This window comes from Theropithecus gelada, chromosome 11 (assembly GCF_003255815.1).
Source record: "Theropithecus gelada isolate Dixy chromosome 11, Tgel_1.0, whole genome shotgun sequence".
Classification (NCBI taxonomy): domain Eukaryota; kingdom Metazoa; phylum Chordata; class Mammalia; order Primates; family Cercopithecidae; genus Theropithecus; species Theropithecus gelada.
This window is the reverse complement of record NC_037679.1, coordinates 38027484-38043465: the sequence shown is the minus strand read 5'-3', so window position 1 is coordinate 38043465 and position 15982 is coordinate 38027484. Positions and strand designations below refer to the sequence as shown.

Sequence of the window (15982 nt, the reverse complement as noted above, 5' to 3'; positions counted from 1 at the left end):
GCCAATATGGCCAGAGTATCATAACAAAGGAACAATATGATAAATGCGGCTGGTGAATAGGTAGGGCCAGATAATGTATGGACTTGAAAGTCAAGTTAAGGATAATAGATTTCAGAAGGCAAGTTGATTTGAATTATGGTGCTGCAATGAAGATAGAGAAGAGTAAACATATTCAAAAGATATTTATGAGTTAAAAATTTTATCAAGATTTATTTATTCTGAATTTGAGGTTAAAAATGAGAGATATATGAAACAAATATAACTCCCAGGTTTCTAGATAACAAAATTAGATGAATGGTGCAATCATTCACTAAGATTGAAGACACTAGGGAAGGACTAGATATGTTGATGAAGATGCGTTCAGTTTGAATGTGGTGAGTTTGAGATGTCTTTCAGCTATCTAAATAGGTCTGCCTTGTAGGTGGTTGGACTATGTGTCAGGAATCCTAGTAAGCTGGGAATGATTTAGTTCAGCTTCCAAATTTGCCAGGAGTGCTGGCCTTCTAAACCAAACACATATCATTGTTTGAGACTTAGATTTTTAAAAAGAGATGCTTTCATTAAGGAATGAACTGAATACCTAACATAACCTCAAAGTCGCTCATAGTGTATCTTATGCATCACTTCCTGTATGAAGCCATTGCTGTTTCAGCTAACTGTCATTCACTCTCAAGTGTTTGCAGAAAGCCTTGCATCTTCCTGATGCAGCTTATCTCTTCAAGTACTTGCCAATATCCTCTTCTTCCAAGCCTGGAGTGGGAATGGGTGTGTTATACTTCCTATATCCTTCTAATTAGGAGCCACATGACTGGGTCTGGCTAATGGACTGTGAACAGAAATTTTATGTATCTTTTACAGGGTCAAAGTAGATAATTGCTGGTGAGAAACTCTCTGATGCTCTTCGCCCTACTGCAATGAATCCTTAAACTTTACATTGAGATGACAGCCTTTTAAGACACTGGGGCACTGGAGCTCTCAGAGTCTAGATTTTTGAATGAGTATGTAAATCAGAGAACATTCTCCCCTATGTAATCTCCAAACACTCTGATCTGCAATGGCTATGTGGTATGTGCAAGGAATAAAGCTTTTGTGCTGAAGTTCTTGAGGCTTTTGTATTGTTTGCTATCACAGAATATCCTACACTATGCTATTTCACAGCTCACATGTGAGCTAATCATTACTTGCTTATGGTTTCACTCTTAACTAGACGGTACTCAATTCTTCCATGGGTGGCTAATTGTGTCTTGGAGTTTTTTTGTATTCTTTAACTATTTTTGAGTAGATAAATGAATGACGGAAAGATACAATCTTCAACCTTATTCACCACTATGAGAGTACTAGAATGTTAGAAGGGAAGCCAGAGGCTTTATGTGCTGGGCTACTCATATGTCTAATTTTCTTGCAGCAAAATGCCATACTCAATTACAGACCTTCACATGTTAGCACTGAAAGGTGTCAGGGAAATCATTTAGTAAAATTTCCACATTATGAACTTGGTGACGGATTGACAGATTTTATGTTATTTGTTTGTTTCTTAATTTGAATACAAAACTCTAAATACCTATGCTCAATCTTCATTGTCTATTTTTTCCATAGACTAGCTCTCCACTCACTATTTTAAAGGAAAAGAAGTAATCCTTTATTCCTTTCGTGTATCCTCTTCTAATCTACGAGAAAGTTTATACACAACTAAAAAAAAAAAAAAAAAAAAAGAGTGCAATATATCAACCCCATGACAACTAAAAAGAAGCTTAAGAGCTATTAGCTGAACTTCTTAGAAGGTAGCCAACTGACATGAATCTGCTTAAGAGTGGCCAATAACAGCATTGGTGCTAGATTCATTGTGGACTTAAAAATAATGCATTATAAATTCACACAAAATTACCTGTATGTGAATATAGCAAGAAGATTATAATTTTGAGGCCAGGTGTGGTGGCTCATGCCTATAATCCTAGCACCTTGAGAGGCTAAATCAGGGAGATCTCTTCAACCCAGGAGTTCAGGACCAGCCTGGGCTGTAACATAGTGAGACCCTGTCTCTACAAAAAATATAAAAATTAGCCTGGCGTGATGTTATACACGTGTAGTCCCAGTTACTCAGGAGGCTGAGTTGAGGGGATCATGTGCTTGCACTCCAACCTAAATGACAGAGCCAGAATCTGTCTCAAAAAGCAAAAATAAAAAACAAACAAAAAAACAGCAACAGCAACAACAAAAAAACTACAGGCTGTTATACATTGTTAAATTGTAATATAAACTTAGTTGATCATCACCAGTGCTTTTTAAATGAAATAGAAAAGGATAATTGAAAAGTATCAGAAAGCATAACAAGTAATATTTCATAGAACTTTTGCTAATAGTGTGTGTATGTATATACTAAATTTGGATGCCAGTTAAAAATGTTAGAAAATACAGAGTTAGTGGATTTACTCATTGATATGGGTTAGCTGTGTCCCCACCCAGATCTCATCTTGAATTGTAGCTCCCATAATTTCCACATGTTGTGGGAGGGAACCAGTGGGAGTTAACTGAATCATGGGGGAAGGTTTTTCCCATGCTGCTCTCATGATAGTAAATCTCACGAGATCTGTTGGTTTTATAAAGGGGAGATACCCTATACATGCTGTCTCTTTGCCTGCTGCCACATAAGACATCCCTTTGCTCTTCCTTCATCTTCTGCTATGATTGTGAGGCCTCCCCACCCATGTGGAACTGTGAATCCGTTAAACCTCTTTCCGTTATAAGTTGCCCAGTCTCGGGTATGTCTTTATTAGCAGCCTGAGAACAGACTAATACACTCATTTGATAAATATTCTATAAAATATTCACTCCCTAATATCTTTCAGGTACTGAAGAGTCAGAGATGATAAAAATATCATTGCAAAATTCAGAAAAACTTGCATTTAGTAGAGGAGCCAGGTGCATTTAAAAAATCAAAATATACTATATATGCATGTGTGTGTGTATATATATACACACATATATACACACACATATATATATAGTATAACATAAAATATTTAGGATACAAAGGAGCCTAATGGAGCACAGTAGTTTGGCCAAAAAAAAAAAAAAACAAAAAAACCCTACATTTTCAAAACATGTTATTATCAGAATATAATGTCTATAGAGAGCATTAGGAGAAAAAAAAGAGGGACATTTAAGATTGATGCTTTAATTATTACTTCATTACTGTGTAGCAGATTGAGTAGTAGTGCAGTCTCACAAAAGTTAATATGCCTTTGTAAGCAACTGGTTTACTATCATATAGCGACTTAAGTAGACTTAGGTTATTGAGTTCTTGAAACCAGGATATGAGACTAGATAGAGGAAAAATAATTTCCGGTTAATGCTACAAGACCTGTGTTGTCTAAGTGATAATCGACACAAAATGATTTGTTTCATTATGTTTTCAGTGTTTATTTACTTTTGTTTCAAAATCTAAATTAGAGTTTTGTAGGATATAATCAAAAATACACTCAAAAGGAAATTGCATTGAAAAATGTCATGAATGTGATAAAAAGTTAAGGTGTTGACTTAAATTTACAGGAACAATAAAACTGGAGTTAGGCCATGTATTTAATTTCTTTAGAAGTGAGGGGAAAGGGAAAGACTTATTAAGATTTAAGAAACAAAAGACATGCAGAAAGTGTCTAAGGAATATACAAAATAAAAGAAAAGCAGTTGCTCTTCTGAAGATAAAACTGGAAGATAAAAACATATATCTACAAGACACCCGAGAATACATTTGAAAAGTCAGAGTAAAAACAGTGTATATTCTGTGATTGTTGCCATAAAAAATGTAAGCATATGAACACAGACTGGAAACATATTACACGGAAATGAGACAGCATATATTTAAAGCATGGTGAGATTATACATGATTATACGGTTTTGAAAATTTCTTAATAATGTTTGCAGATTATTTTTAATTGAAATATTAAGGCAGGGCAAACACATAAAACCAGCGTCTTTATACCTAAGTAGACCAAACTATTTCCCATTGTAGAGCTTCTGTACTGGTTGCTTCATTTGACCTCAGTGCTTTTCCCTGATAGTCATAGGGCTGGCTCCTTTACCTTTTCAGGCTCAACTTTTGGTTAATCACATTCCCCAGTATTGCTCTGTTTTATTTATTAGCTTATTTTATGATTTTTGTAGTATTTATTATATAAGAACCATAGCTATGTTTTGTTGTTGTTTTTAATGGTCTCTTTTCTTCCTTAGAATGTAAGTTCCTACATGCAGGAAACCTGTGTACTATTTTTATTTCTGTATCCCCAGCATCCAAATGTTGCCTGGCATATAATAGGCACATCATCATGCTTACTGAAGAAATATATTATTCCCAAATATTTCCTCTTCAATTCAAGGTATAGCAAATATAAAAATGTATAATATATTTGTACAAATTGATAATGTTTAATCTGTAGCATATATAGGTTAAAACTTTATAAACTCCTTGAAATAAGCCCTCCTTCCTCACAAAACTAATAAAGGTTTGAAATTCTCATTTATACACAAGTGGCTCTGCAATTTGCTGTTCTTAGTTCTACTAAGCTAAATTTCTTCAAGTCCTATAAAGGACTTTCTTCTTATCTTTGCAATTAAGTGAATAAAGACTATCTACCCTTCTACATTAAAAAGTGAGGAAGCCAAAGAGAGTAAGGCAAGGACATAACTAGAATTAAATAACACTCAACTCAGTCGATAGCCTCTTATAGGTAGATTTTTCACACTGGTATGATCATACCAGTTGTTAAATTATTGAGTACTAGTGGTACAGTGGTGGGAAGGAGAATAGGCTTGGTTCTGTCCACATGGTGTGAGTCCCCATATCCACCTCTGACTGAAGTCAGAATATTTCTGAACTTTACAGTCACATGAGCACCAAAATCCCTTTTCTGGCTTAAGCATTTTGAGTCAGGTGGCATTTTTACAAGTGGAAGAATTTCTGAGAATAAAAAAAGAGAAAGAGCAAAGGTGGTCAAATCTACCATATGGTAGTAACAGGGTACTAGACAATTTGTAAACATTATTGCATTTTCATTCCTTATTGAAGTTCACCATTCCAGAGTTGGCTATCTGAATCCAGCTCTCTAAGTTTCACACTTTTATCCTATTGTCGTCATGGTCATATCAACCTAACCTATAAAGTGGATCACTTTGCCTATCACTATTTAATCTTTTTTGAGTACCTCTACCTCTACCTCTTTGCCACTATCTATTCTCTTCTTCTGCCATTTATGAGTTTATTGATTGTGTGACTACCTATGAGTGAGTATTGGCTCTGTAAATAGGTAGCTTGGGTTTAATTCTACATCTTACTACATAATGTGACCCTGGGAAGTTACCCAATTATTCTTTAAGTTACTCAATTATTCTTTTTCCACAACTTTCTCACTTAAAATTATGAACAAATTAGCACAAATCCCAAGGAGTTATTGAGAATATTAAATGGGATGAAGCATGGAAAGGACATAGAAAAGTGCCTGACATATTTTAAGAAACAATATGATTACCTGTATTCATTCAAATATCTCCATTAATACCTATCCTATGTTTCATATAATTTTGTATTCTTTCTATAGGCCATTCCCAACTATAAGTCCTGTTTTCTTCAATCAGATTAGCTATAAATACATTTATATTAATCCACATTGCAATGGTATGGCTATTCGCTATTGCTCCCAAATGTGTTCCTTAATGAAAGAATTGCCAACTGATAGACTTTACATTTGAATTGAATCTTAATTGTGGTTTGGATATGTTCACTTAAAGCAGAATGTTTAATCATTCTTGGAATAGAAGATAAAAAGTATCAATAGATTCTTACAACTTCCATTAATGTTATGAGAAGGAACAGCAAGAAGATATGTATGAATATCAATGAGGAGAATAATAAGAGGAAAGTTTGGAGAGCTAGTGATAAAGCTGCAATACTTATGATTCTAATCACTTCTCACTGCACCCTACTTGGTGGCTGGGAACTATGGAGTTTACAAATAAGAAAACAAATAAGATGACTTATCTAACATCACAGTGAAATAGCAATGACTAAAGGCCAACTTAGCCTAGTGACTCAAGCTTAGTGACTTTTCTTGTAGGTTACAAAAAATGTCCCTTGAATAATTTTACAACACAAACTCAACTTGTTTTGCAATTAAAGTCACAGAAGAAATGATAGCATATCAAATCTTTCTTATTTTTTCAGTGGGATAAATAAAGACTACATATCCTATACTCAACAATGATGTTAGATATAGCAAAGGCAAACTAGTTTTTACATATTAAGAGAATTACAAAACATGCTTTTTCCCCCTTTATTAAGTGCTGAGGCAGTAAGTTCCAATAGAAAAAAAATATAAGAGGCTTTCTAAATGTGTAATTGCAAGCAAGTAACAACACTTGAGTCTCCTTCATTGCATCTGTAAGAGAGAGAACCTCTTCGTTATCAACATCAAATAAGGAAATAAAATAAAAAAATATACAGTGCTGCACACCTGTCACGAAAACAAGAACTTATTATCATTGCAATGGCCAAATAGAAAATAAAGAAAAACATGCCAAATAGTACATGCCAGTTTTTTGGACTCTCAAACATTATTCTGTCTCTCTGCAAACAGTTATGGTTTAGAAGTTATCAGCAAGCCAGCCTTTACATGCAAAATTTTAAAAACATTCAAATCATGACACATTCCATTTAAGTGTGCCAATTACATAAACAAATTAAAAGGCTGCTTCTTTATTTATCTATCTATATATTTTGTGAAGCTAACCTAAAATGTATACAAACTAAGAATTACATTTCTTGGTTGTTGAAACAAAATAAATCCAGCCGGTGAAGATTACTATCGGTCAAAAGGACTAAACCTTCATTTAGTGATTCTATAGGAAAATATTTCATTAAGATATGAAAAAAGAAAGGAAATACGAAAGAATAAAGAAAAGAAGGAAGAAGGGCAGAGTAGGAAGGGAATACACGAGAAAGGAATAAAATGCACAGAACGGAAGGGAACACAAAGGAATTCCTATATCATTCTTATAACCAGAGAACTGAACAAATCTTTTCTATTCAGGCTGTGAGTTGTAATATGCTTCAATGCATACAGGTCTAAAAGTCAAGAAATCAAGAGAAATAAAACTGTTGTTATGTGTTCAATATATAAATGATGAAACAGATTCTCAAAGGCATAACAGAACTTGTCTCATCCACTTTTGCCTGAAGGAGTCAGCTCTCTCCTGTCATTAATATTCATTCTGTGTTGTCTAAGAGTGGTTCAGAAAGTAAGATTCTCCAGAAAAAAAAGTCATCGGAAACTTGTATATCAAGTACTTTTTTACAAAACAATTTAAAAGCAGGGCAGTTTTGTCAATTTAAGCGTATGTTGGCTTTGTACTGAAATGTCACTTTTTGAATTCTCAGGCTCAGATGTAGCTCAAGGTGAATGCTTGGCTTTTTAAATTTAACATTATAATTTAATAAAACTACTAAAAATAGGTATATTATTTGTAATGTCATATTGTTAACTAAGCTTTTCACAGAAGAATTTCCTGTACACAGACAGATAAAACCCTAGTACTTTCAGGCACAGAATGATCTGGTTTATACATATTTAAATATAAAAACGTGTGGCCTCGGATTCTGAACATTGGTTATAATAGAAGGGTGATGTTATGCTATTTATAGAAGAGGTCTCAGTGCTCTAGAAATATGCTCTAATGCCCAAAGGCTCACTTTATTCAGTCTTCAAATCTGATGAAAATGCTAGGGATTAGGCAGAAAGCCAGCCTTGTAAACTAGGATCTGGCAGACACTCCAAGTCAGAAACAGATTTCAATGCTGTGCTTCCTTGTCTTTCTCCTGAGAAACTGTGTCAACTTTTCTTTCTAATAATCTTGATAACTCAAAACCTGATTGCTAGAGCTCAACTATCCCTTAATAAGCTGTTATAGCACTTGTCCTTGCTTCAAAGGCCATTAAATCATTTGTCTAAAAACCTTTCTAGATAAGTTTTTTTTTCCCCCTCAAAAGTAAGCAGGTAGGCAGTTTCCATATTTCATAGGAGGGAAGCAAGGACCATACCCACTGTTTGTATGGCATGGGATACTGGAGACCAGCACATCATGAGGGAGAAAAGACACTCAAGTAGCTCTTTCTCCTTCTCAAAGAGAGAGCAGACAATGCTAAATTGATATTTTAGTGAGTGTTGCCCGTTGCTGTGATGTTATCTTGTTGTTTACACTTGCAGAAACTCTCACATACAATTGTATCTGAAAAATACATTATTAATAATCCATCCTAAAAGCAAGCTTGTGTGTGATGTTTCATAATATCTAGAGATTTTGTAGCAAAACAAATTGTCAGTTATCTGGGATAATGACCATGAAGCATGTGCTTATTTAAAGGCCTCCATCAACAAGACACAGATGGATTTTGAAAGTATGACTTGAAACTCTTTTTAAACAATCCTCTCAGCTTTATCCTCAGGTGTTAAGCTAAAAAAAATACCATACTGACTCATGGTTTAACAGCCTCATCTTTTGCTTGGATCACTTGTGAATAAACAAAAGAAATTCCAAGAAAGAAAAGCTATTTCATAAATTATCCTAAAATTATATAAGATTCAGTATCGTATTTTAAAAGTGTTCACGTAAGTACAGCTCTGCATGTTTTGACCAAGTATTCGTGTCCTTTTGCCTTCATGTTGAGGAAAAAATACGTCAAGGAATCTCAAAGCAGCAATCAGTCAATCCAAGTACCTGTTTCCTACCCACAGTAGGCATGGAGTGACATGCAAGGAGGCTGGCCCAGAGGAAATGAGCCTCAAGTAAAACAAGAGGCTGTTCCCTGGAGGCCACATCACGAGAACTTTTACCAGAGTTTTCAGGTGGTTTGTCTGCTTTCCTTTCTATTCCCAAGGGACTGAAATGATGGCTGCTGTCAGGAAGCATGATAGAAGAGGACAGGAGACTGTACTTCTCATGTAAGCAATTGCAAAATAAGAATGTTTACATTTCAAACTCTTCAAGTACGTTTGCATTTGAGTACATATGTGCACTTTATCTTTGATTTAGTAAATCATTTCAAAAGAAAAAGAAAACATTTATCTATCACAGGAAATAAGACAATTACTTTTACTTATATAATACCCTTTGGCCAAAAAAAAAATTATATATATATGTGTGTGTGTGTGTGTGTGTGTGTGTGTGTGTGTGTGTGTGTGTATATCTCGGAACTCTAAGCACTTTAAAATTATTAACAAAGCTACATTTCACAAGTACAGAAACAGGTTCTTTGAGGTAAGGTATTACCAAGTTTCAGTACCATACCTGGATTTAATTAAGTGGATATTTCAATCAGAAATTAATTTCTAACTGAGGCACTTAGCTAAATATCTTGTGTACAGTATTTGTGATTGGCGGAGCAAGGTTGCAAGCTAGTATCTGTGATGAAATGTTGTTCAACGGGGCTGTTATGAACTCTTGGAAATTATATCTTAACCAAGTAGTTTCACCAAATTCTTACACTAGTTTATAGGCCATTCCCATTCTACGTGGAAATTCCCCAGCTCTCATTTTGTACAAACAGCTAAGAAATAGAAGGCATGTTTTTTTATCTTCGTCTGCTTTATGATTTTCCAGAGCTCCTCTTTAACAAAATGCCTTTTTATATGTGTAAGTAATATGCTAAACATACTATATGTGAGACATTTATAGGAGTGACCAGTATGTTTCTTTGTATCTCCACGATAGCAGTAACCAAAAAAGATAAACTTTGACCTTTCATTTATTTTATTAGTAAAGTATGGAAATCAGCAATGAGAAATTGGGGTTTAAATAAACATAAACATTAGAGCAATTATAGAAATAATTATTTAAAATATCTGTTTTGCATTTGTCAAAGACATGCTAGAAAATGCATTTCTAATACTACTATAAATGTGTTATTTTACTTTAATGTAGGTTTTAATTTCTTTTGAAACTCTCTTAAATACTGTTTTTTTTTTAAATAATGTAATGTAGATGCCATTTTAAAAGGAGGATTCTTTGCAATAGAATCTCTAATATTATATTTAAAATTGCAGAAATAGCATCTCTAGCGTTCACCATTTCTACAACATAGCAATGTATTTATTGTCTACTTTAAAGAAAAGTTTTCCTTTTTTAATAAAACAAAAGTAAATTTTATTGATATAGACAGGAATTGATGGCATGCTCTCTTACTTGTAATAGGTAGCATACATTTGCACTATAATTTTAAATAAGTTTATTTTGTATTGCTAGTACATATGAATAGAGTGATGTTCATATATCCGGCTACCACAGTTTATCTTATAGTCCATATAAAACTAGCTCCTCAAGAACACTCTTAAAATGACCAGCTGAAAGAAAAATGCTGGTTTTCTTTTTTTTCTTTTTTCTTTTTAAATGTTACATTTCTGTTTAAGAAAATGGACACACTTAGTGGAGAAATGTAATCAAGTTTGCAAAAAGACTACGAAATAATGTTGATCATTTCTTGAGGAATTGAATGAAAACATATCAACCCACATTCTCTCACCCAATGCAATGATAATCATGCCATTCAATTACATAAAAAATTAAGAATGTTTACCTTAATGCAAATATTGAAAGAAATATCTGCCAAAAGCCTTAGAAAGACAGAAGTTTTATCAGCCATCATATCTAAATCATATGATTTCAACTTATTTGTTACCTGTATAAAGAAGTGCATCATCTTGTACTGAGAGTTTTTTCAAGCATGATACATATAAAAATCATTTCTGCCCAAAGTCATAGAATGCCATTTGTAAAGAAAAAAAATCTAGGCTCCCATTAATATTATCTCTGAGTATTCCCAGACTTAAAAGCATTCCCAAGACTCCGTCATCTTTCTTTAAATGGTACTTTGTACATGAATACCCCCTAGTTTCAGCAAATTATATTCTACTGTCCATGAGTTTCTAATCCTTCTTGAAAAAGTTACATAATTGTGGAATATATATATACACACAAACATATGCATATATATATGTGTATATATACACACACACACACACACACACATCCTTAAATTCTAACTGAAATTATTATTTAGATTGCCATATATTTTGCCTCTGTTTAAATGGCTTTGGTCAATTTCAATGAAAAAAATTCAGCTAAAAATCAGCCACGTCATGAATTGAACTTTTGGTATAAATAATATTTATGACAAATAAATTATTTAAAACTTTTAAAATATCACAACTACATCAGATATTTAATTTTTTTAAATATTATATTTTCAGCAGAATGCATGCAAGACCCATACCTACATTATACAATGACAGAAAGTCTAACTTTGATATGGATTTTTGGTAACAGTAGACAAAGATTTGCTCCATTATATAATCAAACTGTTTTACTTTCTTGTTGCCCCCAAATTACTTAATTATTACCATTAGGAAAATAAGTATTATGTTTCAATTTGGAATTAGTGATAGTTCATCTTGGCTGTTGGATAAACTGGAAATCATAAGAACTATATTTCAGGCTCGCATAATTGTCTACATTAAGTGTGTGTTCTTTAAGATTAGATGGTTCTGTTTTGGGAATTTACTCAAAATCAATTTAATATACTGACATCAAAAGTGATGAACTAATACTATGTTAATGGCGTTATTAGGCTAATGGGAAGTTCAAATTAACTTTCAGATTTCTAATATATTCTACATTTTATTTTATTAATCTTCCAGCTCATCTTGCATATAATTAATACAAGCATATAATTAATACTATTTTTTAGTTTTATTTTCAGTCTAATATGCAAATTGTATAAATACAATGTTATTCATTTTCATATTTCTTGATTAGAACTATCTGATAATTTGATCAGATGAAATAACTAATATTCTCCATTATAAAATGAAGTTCAAAGCTACTCAGCAACAACTCTCAATCATGTGGTATTTTTTGTGAAATTAGTATTTTAGGATTTTCCCTGTGTATTAGCAGTCTTCAATTATGACAAAAATACCTTAAGGCATAATTATCATGTTTACTCTGAAACATGAATGAGATTTACTAAAATATCCTGTCAAAGGAGAAAAAAATAAAGACTGTATGAAATTGTGACATTAGACTGTTTTGTGGGATAACAGAATAAGAATTTCCTATAATGTATCATTTAAGGTCTCTCCACAATCCACTCACAATATATTGGAATTAGTTCTGATTTCCAATATATAGATACTGAATTTTTTAGAAGTATGTGAAAAACTACTGATATCCATCTTTTTAGATGTTATTTCTATAATTAACATTTGTAAAGAGTCATGAAAATAAATGTCACAAACCAAGCCTAAATTTTCACATATTCCTAAGACAGTGGAGAAATGAGACAACAAAATCTTATTTTTCTCACATGAAGTCAGCTGGCTTCCTTTTTGTACATCTTTTCATGTCTAAACTTGTTAATTCAGTTGTACATACACATGAGGTAATTAAGTGATTGTCCCTTTGTCCTTGTAACCAAAAGGTGGCACCTCTAAAAACCAGAGTTAGCTTTCAACAGAGACAGTATTTTTTTTAAGTCATTTAAATGTCAAAGCCCTAGAAAGAGAATCCTTTTTCCTGACTTGGTAATTCTGCTTAGGTTGGAGGGATCATTGCCTCAAATGCAAAATGGTTTGGAAATAGTACACATTACACTGATGGCAAATGAATCCAGTTCTTCTCTAAGTTGGTGTGTAAACTTATACATTAAAGATACATAGTGAAAAAATACTCTCTGAGATACAAATTAGTGTAGAAGGTCAGGCAGAGTTAGGATAGAAGATTCCCTTTTCTTATATCAAGTGGACTTCTAGAAAAAAAAAGTAAGACTCTGCATTTCCCCTTATACATAAAAATAAGTGTTTTGTATACTAACATCTGCTGATTTTTCTGTGTTCAGGTAAGACCCACTTGGAATGCTTTCCTATTACATCAAACGAGGCACTTCTCTATACCTCCTTCCATCTGACAGTACTGTCGCTTCGCTGTCCCTGATGAATATTAAGAAAATAAAGCTTATATCCCCAATGATGGAATTAGAGACTGCTGAAGCTGCTGTAAAGGCTCTGTCCAACAAGTACCATTTACTTGACCTATTATGCAGGCAGCCAGGGGCATGTTGCTGTTTTGATATATTTTTGTTTCTTTTAACAAGACGTTACAAAAATGTTTTCCCCTTCAGGATCTTTTAAATTTAGGCTACCTTTCTAGCATTACTTTCTAAACTTTGTTCCAATACAGGAGGATTCTTGTCCAGCTGAGCCTCCATGTGCCTTCTAAAGGGAGTGCTGAAATTGTACAAACATCATGTTTACATCCATTAAATATCCTCCTATTAAAAGAAAATAAAGCCAGGCATAAGTTTGGTGTCCAGACAATAAAATTCAAATAGATAGTAGAAAGGTAGAATAAAGTGAAAATTCATACACAAATGTAGCTTCCACACAAAAGTTAAACAGTTGCTTTATTTCATCAAAGGGTTAATACTGGAGAAAGTGAATATCAACATGTACACAAAGCTAACTAGAAGATTAGCTTTCTCAAAGTAGAAATCCAAGCCTCCCTATAAAACTGTTGTCCCTTGCAAATGTTTTGAAACTTTACATTTTTTGATCCCCCAACAACAGACCATACCAAGAAACCTCAGGAAAGTAATAATCTATTTTTAATTGTGTTTTTTTTCTTACTCAAGAAACCTTTCAAAGTTCAGATATTAACACTGATGTGCAATACCAAATTGTCAGTCCCACAGGACAGATGGAAACAGGAAAAGTCAGATGGTTGGCACTCAAAAGCAACAGCAATTAAGCAGTTGAAAGTGGGTTGGATTGTCGGTTTATTTTTGTTCCATTTGAACGAATCAAGTGAGAGACATAGTCTCTTGCAAGGAGGAAATCAAGTCAAACTTGACGCTTCCCCTCTCTGACAGCCCAAGCTGGACGGCTTGTCTACTCCCCTTATTCAGTTTAATTGCTTTCTGTGCTCTGATTTTCGCAGAGATTGTATTCTATCTTGTTTACGCCCCAACCCACCCACCCCCATATCCCTCTCCCCAACAGAAAGAAATCTTTCTCCTTTCTTCACTCCCCCTCTTTCCTCTAAGAAAGGCAATCCTCTCCAGGAGGAGAAAGAAACCCTGTGCGTGCTTAGGGTGGGAGGAGGGCGAGAGGGGAGGTGTGGGAGAGAAAGAGAGAAAAGATTGAGATTGGGGGCAGGGGACGGAGGAGAGAGAACAAGAGAAGGAAAGAGGAAGCAAGAAGATGGGGGATGCCCAATATCAACTCCAAGCTCTAAATCACGGGCGCTGTGCAAAGTGCTTTTCCAGGAGATGCACATGTGGTCTCATATTTCTCACAATAGGCCACCCGGGGATCCCTCCCTAGGTCTCAGACTCCCACCACTAAAATCCAAGTGTATCGAGAAGAAAATCTTTGGGATGGATTCGAGCAGATAGGCACCGCCGAGGTGGCCGCGCCGCCAGTCCCGCTTCCTTACCTGGAGGGCGGACCGGGAGGTGGTGCCGGGTCTCAGTCCCCAGTGCTCTCCCCGCGTGGACCGGCGCGAGGCACACGCGTGCTCTCGCTGCCTCCGCTCTTGGAGGGGCAGCCTGCAACACAAAAGGGGTGTGTGGGTGTGGGTGTGTGGGAGGTTTTCCAGGGCCACCAGCTGGTCCCAGCTGGTCGCCCCCACCCTACACACACCCCTTCGGGGCGCCGAGCCCCCCTCTCGGCTGAGCACCACCCTGGGGGCTTGCCCGGGGTGCAGCCTCAAGTTGCCGCTGCTAACTGCTGCTGCCGCTGCCGCTGCTGCAGGAGGAGGTGGAAAGACACTGGGGGCAGTACTCCGTCTAAAGCATCCCCACACTGCAGCTTCTCCAGGAATCCCTCCAGTGAGGAGGCGGCCGCCCATCATCTCCCAGCCCTAGCATCCTGATTGGCTCCACCTCGGCTACGCTGCGCCAAGAAGCCAATCCCAGCGCACTAATAATAGGTGGATCCGCTCAGCCAACATCTCCCATCCCAGTTCTGTTACTGTCCCTCCATCCCCACAGAGGACAGGGACCTGGGAAGCGGGGTGGAGGCGGGTTGGGGGAGGGAGTGAAGTAAGAGGGGAACAGATGCCAAGGAGACACAATCAAGGACATCTGATAAAACCTCTGGGTAGACTCAAGAATGCCCCAAAACCTGTTCAGCAAGCCATATGCACAGGAGAAAGAGAGCGAGCATAATACAAAGCTTTTTTTTTTTATTTATTTATTTATTTTTTTTACTTTCAATCAAAACCTGCCCTGATACTGAGCATGCCCAGACTGCAACAGCGACCTAGGAGTTTCGATGTGTGTGGGTTTGCCAGCTGTGGGTTTTTGAAAAGCTGGGACCCGGGATAGAAGAGGCGGAAGTTTGTCTTTGGCCATTTAACCCGGCGGAGTTGTGAAAGCTGGGCAGGGTGGGGACATGAAAGGGTTCTGCACAAGTGTCTTCAAACTGAGCCGCGGGGAGGTGGCCCGCCGGGCTGCTGGAGGTTCATCATGCTATTCTTCTGGGGTTCCGGGTTGGAAGCGGGGGCGGGATAAGCTGAGCTTTGCTGGAAGCCTGGAGACTTCCCGCGAAGGGTGTGGTGTTGCCGAGATGCAGGAGAAGCAGCTCCGTCCCATAGGTGGGGCCGGGAACGCGACTCCACCCATGAGCGGCGGCTGCCAGGCCGTGGAGAGTGCACTGGGAGTTTCCATTGCAGCGACCAATAAGTTTGTAGACTTGGGTCAAGTGCGGCATTGTTGGGGATGCTTTTTATTTTTATTTTTTGCCACCTCCCTCCCCCATCTCTCTCGACCCCTTACCAGAGCAGTGACGACTAAAGCACAAATCTCTCCCTGCTTCCTCTCTTCCCAGCTGAACCGTTCTGCTCGGAAGTAAGAAGCTTTTCCCTTGTGAGGGCGGTGGTGACC

General features: G+C 36.2%; 1 protein-coding gene across 3 annotated transcripts in view; it reads right to left on the bottom strand.

The window, feature by feature from the left end:
• SYT1 (synaptotagmin 1) overlaps positions 1 to 15667 on the bottom strand; it is a 600120-nt gene extending 584453 nt beyond the window's left edge. For 2 of the 3 annotated variants that reach the window (XM_025402033.1, XM_025402036.1), the window contains exon 1: positions 14533 to 14973. The gene's annotated coding sequence lies outside the window, so the exon portion shown is untranslated. Of the gene's footprint in view, positions 1 to 14532; positions 14974 to 15324 lie in introns of those variants that run through there. The other variant, XM_025402035.1, reaches the window with a different exon arrangement.
• Between the last annotated feature and the right edge of the window lie 315 nt (positions 15668 to 15982).